The sequence below is a fragment of the Myotis yumanensis genome, unplaced genomic scaffold, assembly GCF_028538775.1.
Source record: "Myotis yumanensis isolate MYYU_CA2020_CCGP unplaced genomic scaffold, mMyoYum1.0.hap1 SCAF_1, whole genome shotgun sequence".
NCBI classification, from domain to species: domain Eukaryota; kingdom Metazoa; phylum Chordata; class Mammalia; order Chiroptera; family Vespertilionidae; genus Myotis; species Myotis yumanensis.
This window is the reverse complement of record NW_027223752.1, coordinates 42,001,314-42,010,081: the sequence shown is the minus strand read 5'-3', so window position 1 is coordinate 42,010,081 and position 8,768 is coordinate 42,001,314. Positions and strand designations below refer to the sequence as shown.

At 42.6% G+C, this 8,768-nt stretch overlaps 1 non-coding gene across 1 annotated transcript; it reads left to right on the top strand.

Moving 5' to 3' along the window:
- Positions 1–5,900: 5,900 nt before the first annotated feature.
- Positions 5,901–6,029, top strand: LOC139001472 (small nucleolar RNA SNORA11). The gene has a single exon (XR_011470039.1). It is a non-coding gene; the product is annotated as a small nucleolar RNA SNORA11 (small nucleolar RNA).
- The last annotated feature ends 2,739 nt before the right edge of the window (positions 6,030–8,768 follow it).

Below are 8,768 nucleotides of genomic sequence, written 5' to 3'. Positions count from 1 at the left end.
CTCAGCCATTAGCTGGAGGTTCAGAGATCACTTGCCCAGGGCAGCCTGGGGTGGCAGTCAGGGGGGTTGACAGGTAGCTTTTCCCCAGTTACTTTCCTAGGTTCTTTTCCGCAGGCCTCTGCTTTGAATTGTTAATTTCTTCTCTGAAGATGTAGGCTAACTTTGTTAGCAGGTCTCACACTGTCTGGCTGCTTGCAAAGAGCAACTAGTGCCAATTAGGTGCCAACCACTGTTCTGGGCATGGGAGACAAAGGGGAAAAGTTCCTTTTCCTAATCTCAGGGTGCCCACAGTTTAGTGGGAAGACAGTCAGGCAAACACGTAATTACACCACGGTGTGAGATCAAATTGTCATCATCAAAGGAAGGGTGGAGTGAGAATGGATCAGAAGGAATCCTCTTCTGCCTGTGAGAAGCAGGAAGGCTTTGGAGAGATTGTGTGTGTGTGTGTGTGTGTGTGTGTGTGTGTGTGTGTGTGGAGGAGGGAGGGTGCGGGGGGGGGGGGGGGGGGAGGGCAACTGAGACTTGGAATGAAAGAAAAAGCTTCCAGGGATATATGGGTCAAGTTGGAAGAAAACCATTACCAAGGGCTTTGTGGCATCATGCTATGTTAAGGTACTGACTGTGTCACCAAAAGAGAGGCACCGTTTTCCGGGCCCTAAATTCTCTACAATCAGGGCAGTCAAGTCATTAGTTAGACATTAGATTTATTGGGGTGATCACTTAGTTCTATAATGTCCTACCCCTGACATTAGTATAATATTGTATGTCAACTGTAATTGAAAAACAAAAAATGTAAAAATAATAAAATTTGTGTGGTTTACAATTTTTTGCTCTAGCGAAAAATTGCTATGAACTTTCTTGCTAAAAAGTGGTTAGTTAAGAATTTGATCATCGCTTCCTTTAAATCCTCACCAAAATCCCCTTGGGAAAAGGTGCTTTTTAAAATGTGACTTTCCCCTATTTTCCTTCCCACCTCACTCCCAGGGACAATGTAGTGCCTTTGCCAATTAGCACTAACTCATGGGAGCTGCATTGAATAATGAGAGAATAAAATGGGAAATAAAAGTTGGAAAGTAGCAGGGCCGGGTTATGAAGAGAGCCTACATTATCAGGCTAAGGAACCTGGGCTTTGTGTGGTAGCAGAAATGAGAATCTGGACTAGAATTTAGGAGGCAGTTCAGAGTTAGAGAGAAGGTTTAGGCCAAGCATGTCAAACTCAAAGCTAACATGGGCCAAATAAACAAGGTTTAAGTTTATGTGGGCTGCAAAAAAACAAAAGGTTCAATATTCATAGAAACGTAGGTTTATTTTGATAGGACATGCTAAATACAAAGGGCTGAAATAAATGAGTAATCGTTAACATAAAATAATAGAACATTTTAATAAAAATTAATATTTTTTCTTGAATATTAACTTACCAGACACTGAATAACTGCGCAAATTAATAAGCGTAACGCAAGTAAACCTATCTTTCTTGTTCTCTGAAAGCGAAATATTTCCTGTTGCACACACCAAACAAGGCAGTCCAAGACTAATGACGTGGCAATTGGCTGCTAAAATATTCACTGCTAGTGTTAGTGGAGAGAAATGGTGCGCCTGAATGCAACACCATGATAGTAATCAGTCATTAGCGAACATTGTAGTTTGTTATTAATAATTATGTATAACAGGATATTGTAAAAATTAAGTTATGAAATTTTTATTAAAACGTTTCTGACATACCGTTATATTAGCTGGGCTGCAAAAATATTCATTGTGGGCCGCATGTGGCCCGCGGGCCACGAGTTTGACATGCTTGGTTTAGGCCATCATCAGCATGCTGATAAACAATAATCAGTTGAAAGCAGCTAAATGGTAGACCTCCCAGAGAAGAGAGAACCAAAAAAGAGAAGAAATTCGAGCTGCAGATGGAATCTTGAGGACACCACAATTAGAGAGCAGACCTAGAAAAACCCATGTTAAAACAAAAAACAAAACCACTATCCAAGGCTTTGGTGGGACATCTTTATGTGGCTGTTAATAGCACCACCTGGTCTGGCTGCTGTGAGGATTCATTGAAATAATACGAGAAAGTGCTTAGCAGAGTGCCTGGTCCAGAGTTCTTAATCAATATTACCCTGCATTATTATTATTATTTTAAAGGAGTGCTGATCCTTTTTTTGTTGCTATTGTATTTCATGTACAAATACTAATTTTTAATTTATGCAGTGATGATTTGTTGCCAGGTAACTATGATTTTTGAATTGACAAACTCATTTCAATGTTTGCGCTTTAATTAAAATGGGTATTTCCGCATCTTAAAATTCATTTCTGAAGGAACCCCCTACCGAGCTGCAGCATCTCAAGCACGGCAGGGGAATACTACCATTTTTTAAAAAGCCAGCTAACAATTAATGTCATAATTTTATCTTTATCCTGCTAATTATGGCTACGACAAACCCCAGTTTGTTCATATCTGTGCAAACAAACAAAGAAGCCTCAACACCAAGAGGCAAGTTTGCATATTAATTACCGTTCCGCCTCTGCCCCAGTGGCTGATCGCTTCTAACAAAGAGCCCTGCCTATACAGTGACTTGGATCATCTGCGACCACCTGAAGTGCAGCCCGCCAGTCTAAGCAGGCAAAGTGAGGGCAACTGTGCTTAGGAGTCATGAGGAGACCAGGAGACAGTCCACACGCCTGGCTCAAGAGATCTTTCTGTGAAGAGCCATGAAGATTTCTGAGTGCATTTTAATAAAGAATAGCAGGCAACAGAGGTGGCCCTACAGATTCTCACTCAATAAGACCATCTTTCCTTTGATGGACGGAGCTTCTTGGTGTGTGCTATACAACGTGGAAGGTGATATATATTGTTGTCGCACGTTGAAAGGTTATGCGTGCGTTATAATTCAACTGTGCTCACAGGGCCCTGGAACCTGATTTCGTAAGGCTCGTGAATCTACTTTCTTTCCTCAGTCCTGGCACCAACTGTGAAAAGGTCAGGGTGCTCTGCGAGGAGACACCCCACGTCCAGTCCTGTTTTCTCCTGATGGTGTTGAATGGGTTGGGACACTCTTCATGGACGGCTTGGGAAGGGAAGGGAAGTCCAGTGTGTATTGGGGAATTTTAACTTCGTTGTAATTGGAGACAAAAATCACATTCGTTGATTTAAAGACACTAAGTCTGAAAGAAACTCTTTGTGCTCACAATTCAGAAAAAGCAAAAGCAACCTCCTTTTGAGACAAAGTCCTGCCCAACAAAACCCTTCGTGGAGGCGAGAGGAAAATCGATGGAAAAAATTGAATCCTGGCATAAGCACAATACATTATGCATGATAATCTTCGGAATGTGAAAGCCACTTACAGGCAATCATCTGCAAAAAGCAGCGGCTGGTTTACAAGGCGACTTCAGCTTCCTGTTGCTGTGGAAAAATGTTTAGGAAGTCCAGGAGGGCAAAAACAGAGCAACTTCTCTCTGTCTTTCATCTCTGAAGTAAGAAAACAAGTACTTTCACTCAGCGTCTCAGTGCCACTCCTTGGGAAACTTCGCAGCAATAAAAATAATGATAGCTAACAGCCGGGGAGCGCTTACTTTGTTCCAGGCACTTAATATGCATGTTGTCATTTAATCCTCTTGGTGAGGAAGGTTGTGTTTTTTTTAAAAATATATTTTTAAAAATATATTTTATTGATTTTTTACAGAGAGGAAGGGAGAGCAATAGAGAGTTAGAAACACCGATGAGAGAGAAACATCGATCAGCTGCCTCCTACACACCCCCTACTGGGGTTGTGCCCGCAACCAAGGTACATGCCCTTGACGGGAGTCGAACCTGGGACCTTTCAGTCCGCAGGCCGATGCTCTATCCACTGAGCCAAACCAGTCAGGGCAAGGTTGTGTTTTGTTTTTTTTTTTAATCCCCATGAAAACAGCTGAGGAGACTGACGCTCAGAGAGATTAAGAAACTTGCCCAAGATCACAATGGTAGACAGTGGCAGAGCTGGAATCAGAACCCAGTGTGACCCTAGGCTACCATGCCATGCTGCTTCTCGTTTTATGCATTAGAAAACGGTACTTTATTTTCCTAATGCTCAAGGTTTGTTGTAAAGTTGGGATTCTATTCTAGCTTTCTGAGTTCTAAAGCTCATTGTTGTTATGTTCTTTCATGCTACCTCCCCTAATTAAAATTGAGCATTAGCCCTGGCCTGTGTGGCTCAGTTGGTTGAGCATAGTGCCGTACACCAAAAGGTTGTGGTTCCATTCCAGCAGGCTGGATCCTGGGTAGGAAGTCTGCAGGAGGCAGCTGATCCATTTGTGCTCACACATTGATATTTCTCTCTCTCCCTCCCCCTCTCCCTTTCTCTCTAAAAATCAATAAACTGTTCTTTAAAAAAAAATAATAGTAATAATTGAGCATTAGATTTAAAATATCCTAGTATCTTAAAGCAGAGATCAATGAACTCTGGCCCGAGGGCCAAATCTGCCCACTACCTGTTTTTGTAAATAAAGTTTTATTGGAACACAGCTATGCTCACTTGTTTAAGTGTTGTCTGTAGCTGCTTTTGTGTTACAACTACAGAAATGAGTAGTTGTGGCAGATATTGTAAGGTCCACAAGCCTGAAATATTTACTATCTGGCTATTTACAGAAAAAGTTTGCTGACTCGTGACTCAGAGGCAACACTTCCTTTCTTTTTTTCTAACTAAGCTTTGGCCCAAGTCTTCAGGAGCAGTAGCTTTGAGCAAGAGTTGGTGTAGTAATGACTAGCCTGGCTAACTGTGCTTATTTTAAATCTGAGAGATTGTCGGGGGCTAGGAGGAGTGGCCAGCAAACACAAGCACAGAGGCTGTGGGTAGCATGCTTTTGGTCTTTGGTGTTTCCTAGAATTCCAAGAAATAAATATTTCTTCTGTATCCCCAGGACCTTGAACACTGGCCAGAGATATAGTGGGCACCTGTAGCTAATTGTTGAGTTAATAGAAATATCTTGCAATTAGTCCATGAATTCTGTCTCCAGTGCCTGGCTGTTAGGATCCTCTCTCCTGCTCATTTCCTCCACCCCTGTGTACCGTAACTCATTCACCTATGCAACACTTTCTGTTTCTTTAAGATTTAACTCCTGACCATTTGACCACTCAGGAAGGTCAGGTTTGCTAGGTGGGCTAGATCACAGATGGCTTTGGAAGAGGGCTGATGTGATCAAAACGATGCTTATGATATGCAAAACAACCTGTAGGGGGGAGAGACTAGAGGCGAGGGGACCAATTAGGAATCTATTTGAGGTGATAATTGTATGGACCAGGGCAATGAAAATAGAGAGAAAGGGACAAACTGGAGAGATACAAAAAGAAGTTCAGGAATTTCATACGTTAGTGATCTGAGGAATGAAGAGGAGGTAAGAGTAATAGAATGAGAATTTTAGTGTTAGGACTAGTAGATTGTGTTGTCATTGACAAAAAAAGATACTTTGGAAACAGAAGTAGGGTAAAGGGACGAGCGGAAGTAAAAGGTATTTGGAAATAATATTGGGAATATCCTTGTGATATGTTAGTGGCCTAGATGGAGTAGGACATGTGGCATTAATGTCAATTTCGTGGTGAGGACTAGAGATTTTGGCCTAATAAGAATTGACAAAGTGACTTGTTCATTCATTCACTCAACAAATATGTATTTCAGCAAGCAGTGTGTCAGGCACAGTTCTAGGCCCTTGGGATTATCAGTGAATAAAACAAAGACCCCTGCTCTTGTGGAGCATGCATTCTAGCCATAGAGACAGGCCATAAATAATGAACACAATAAAGACGCAAACTGCAGAGTGTAGTAAGGTGTTAAGCGCAATGGAAAAAAGACAAAGGAAGGCAGGGTAAGGTGGCTGGAGGCTCTGATGCCCGGGTGAGGGCCTTTGTAATTTTAAAGCGGATCCCTTGGGTGTGGAGAGAGCAGAGCGCCTGAAGAATGGCTTCTCTGTGTACAACACATCCAACAGCAACTTGGGCTTACTCCTCACGGGTGGCAGAATACTATGGCCTTCCTGTGACATTACGCCCTATACATAAAAAAAATAAAAAAAATAAAAAAAAAATAAAGCGGATCCCAGACAACACTTGGTGCTTTTTCCCTTTGATCCCTAGTTTGTTTTTCAACTTCTAAGGTGACAGAAGAAGAATTGTGGCGCATTGGCTACTGTATGATATTTTAATATAAAGATCCTTCTATATGCCACATCTGGAGGCAATTTCGAAAAAAAGGGGGGACTTCTCGTGGTTCCCGTTTCCTGAATGAGCAGCAGCACCGCGATGAAATTCAGATGAGTTGAGGCTGATAATTTTCAGCAATTTAAATGTCGTTGCCTTTGCCAGAAGGAAGAGCTTTGTTTATAAACAGCTGGGTCAATAGGAAATGTAGCCTCATTATTCACATTCTTCTGATAGGCTCCCAGTCAGAACACAAAGGGCAGGGGGATACACAGAGGAATGAAACATAATCACCTAGCTGTGGGGTTTTGTTCTTTGTGATGGCATGGGGGGGGGGGGACGGTGGGGGGAGGGAGGTAAAGAGCTAATTTTATTCTTTCTTGGACGAGATGATGGACTTTTTGTAGAGATCAGGATTCATGCAGTTATCTGGCGCTGGCTTGGAATGTAGACCCTGCGTGTGTGCATCCTTCCCCTTTTGGGTTATTAGTGATGAAAGCCCTTGTTGGAGCCCTAGCCAGCTTGGCTTGGTGGATAGAGCGTCCACCTGTGAACTGAAGGGTCCCAGGTTTGATTCTGGTCAAGGACACATACCCGGATTGCAGGCCCGATCCCCAGTGTGGAGGCGTGCAGGAAGCAGCTGATCAATGATTCCTTCTCATCATTGATGTTTCTATCTCTCTCCCGCTACCTTCCTCTCTGAAATCAATAAAAACGTATTTAAAAAAATAAAGTCTCTACGGGGGTCACACACTAAACAGCTCTCAGGTTTCTGAGTTTCTTCTACAGGGGCTGGAGTGCCAAAGACCCCCTTTAATTTCCTTTGCCCCCCATTGCCACGCTGCTTATTTAGGGTCCTCAGAAGAAGGGGTATATTGAAAGAGGAACGAGGAAGAAGAGAGAGGGGTGATGCGGTTTGGACAATGTCAGCAGACACATTTGATACACAAGAGTGGTAGGCATTGTAATTCTAAAATAGCCTCAGAGAAACTTCATTCTTTGATGTGGAAATGAGCTAAAAGTGGAAGAAAAGGTGTGCGTGTGAGGGCTTTTTTTTTTTTTCTGTGTTGCTTTTTCTAAGCCAGTGTAATCCACCAGGTGCATGGCAGGCAGGACGCATAAAGGATGCCCGTTGTGCAGCAGAACCAGGTCCTCCGCCTCCCTCTGTGCTGACTGACGCAGCTGCGGCCACAGCAGCAGGCAGTTGGCTTCCTGGGAAAAGTCTGGGAAGAGCCTTGGGCCAGTTAGGATATTTGGGTTTGCCAGGTACATGTTCAGTAAGACAGAAGGGTGTGGGATTTAAACAGTTTTGTGGGGGTTTTTTGTGGTTGTTGTTAATCCTCACCCCTGGATATTTTTTTTTCCAATTGATTTTTTTTTTTAGAGGTAATGGGAGGGGGAGAGACAGAGAGAATCATTGATGTTGAGAGAGACACATGTATTGGTTGCGTCCTGCATGTGCCCTGACCAGAAATCAAATCTGATACCCTCAGCCCCCAAGGGCCAACGCTCTAACCACTGAGAAAACTAGCCAGGGCTTAAACTGTTTTTATTTTTTTTTAAACATCAATGTATTGTTCCACTCATTTATGCATTCATTGGTTGCTTCTTGTATGTGCTCTGACTGGGGATCGAGCCTACAACCTTGCCCTATAGGGACGACGCTTTAAGCAACTGAGCTACCCGGCCAGAGCTTCAACAGTTTTAATGTAAATCTTTTTGTGCTCAGAGAAATGGCCTCACATGTACCCATCTTAGAAAAGGAACAATTTTAGTTAGAAGAGCCCTCACCAAAGTAAGATCCTTAGTGGAAATAGCATTCGTTTAATATTATGTTAGCAATTTGTACCCCTCGCCCCTACCCGATTCAACAAATATTTATTAAACTCCTTGTGGGTGCTTAGGATTCTGTGAGGTGCTCTGTCTGGGCCGTCAGGGAATACACCCAAATTAACAATTCAAAATGAAACCATTGTTTAAGAATCTACTTAGGAATTCCATTACTGGGAGCAATGAGCAAATATGAACCCCAAATTAGTGATGCCCCCTGCCAATTCCTCATCCTCATATGCACACACAGATGTGCTCAGGTAGAAATGCCTTCAGCAAATGCCTAAAAATACCCCGGGCTTTTTACACAGGGCCAGTTGGCTAAGCTACCCCATGGTGTCGCCTCATTGATGAAATGCTGATTAAGCTATTTGTGCTCCATAATGAGCCAACGGGTCATTCTCTGTTTCTTGTCAACTTCAAACAGGCTGGGCAGTCTGAGTTTGTTTTAACTTTCCTGACTCCCAAATGCCTTTTGTCTTTATCAGACTTAATTCTTATCTTTTCAGAAATGGAGCTGTTTCTCTTTTTCCTGTTTCCTCATGTTTTCCTAAAAGATGTTTCTGAGAATGGAACAGACAGGAAAAGCACCCAATTTTGGTTTGTTTCAAACTGTCTATTTATAGAATTTTCCAAAGTCAGTCTTGTTGGTGTCATATGCCGGGGATTCCATCTCAATCTACCTTGAAAGGCAATGGAATTCAGCAAGCATTTTGAGCATTTTGTGAGTGTCTGCTTTGTATCTGGCTTTGTTCCGAGGGAGTTAGAG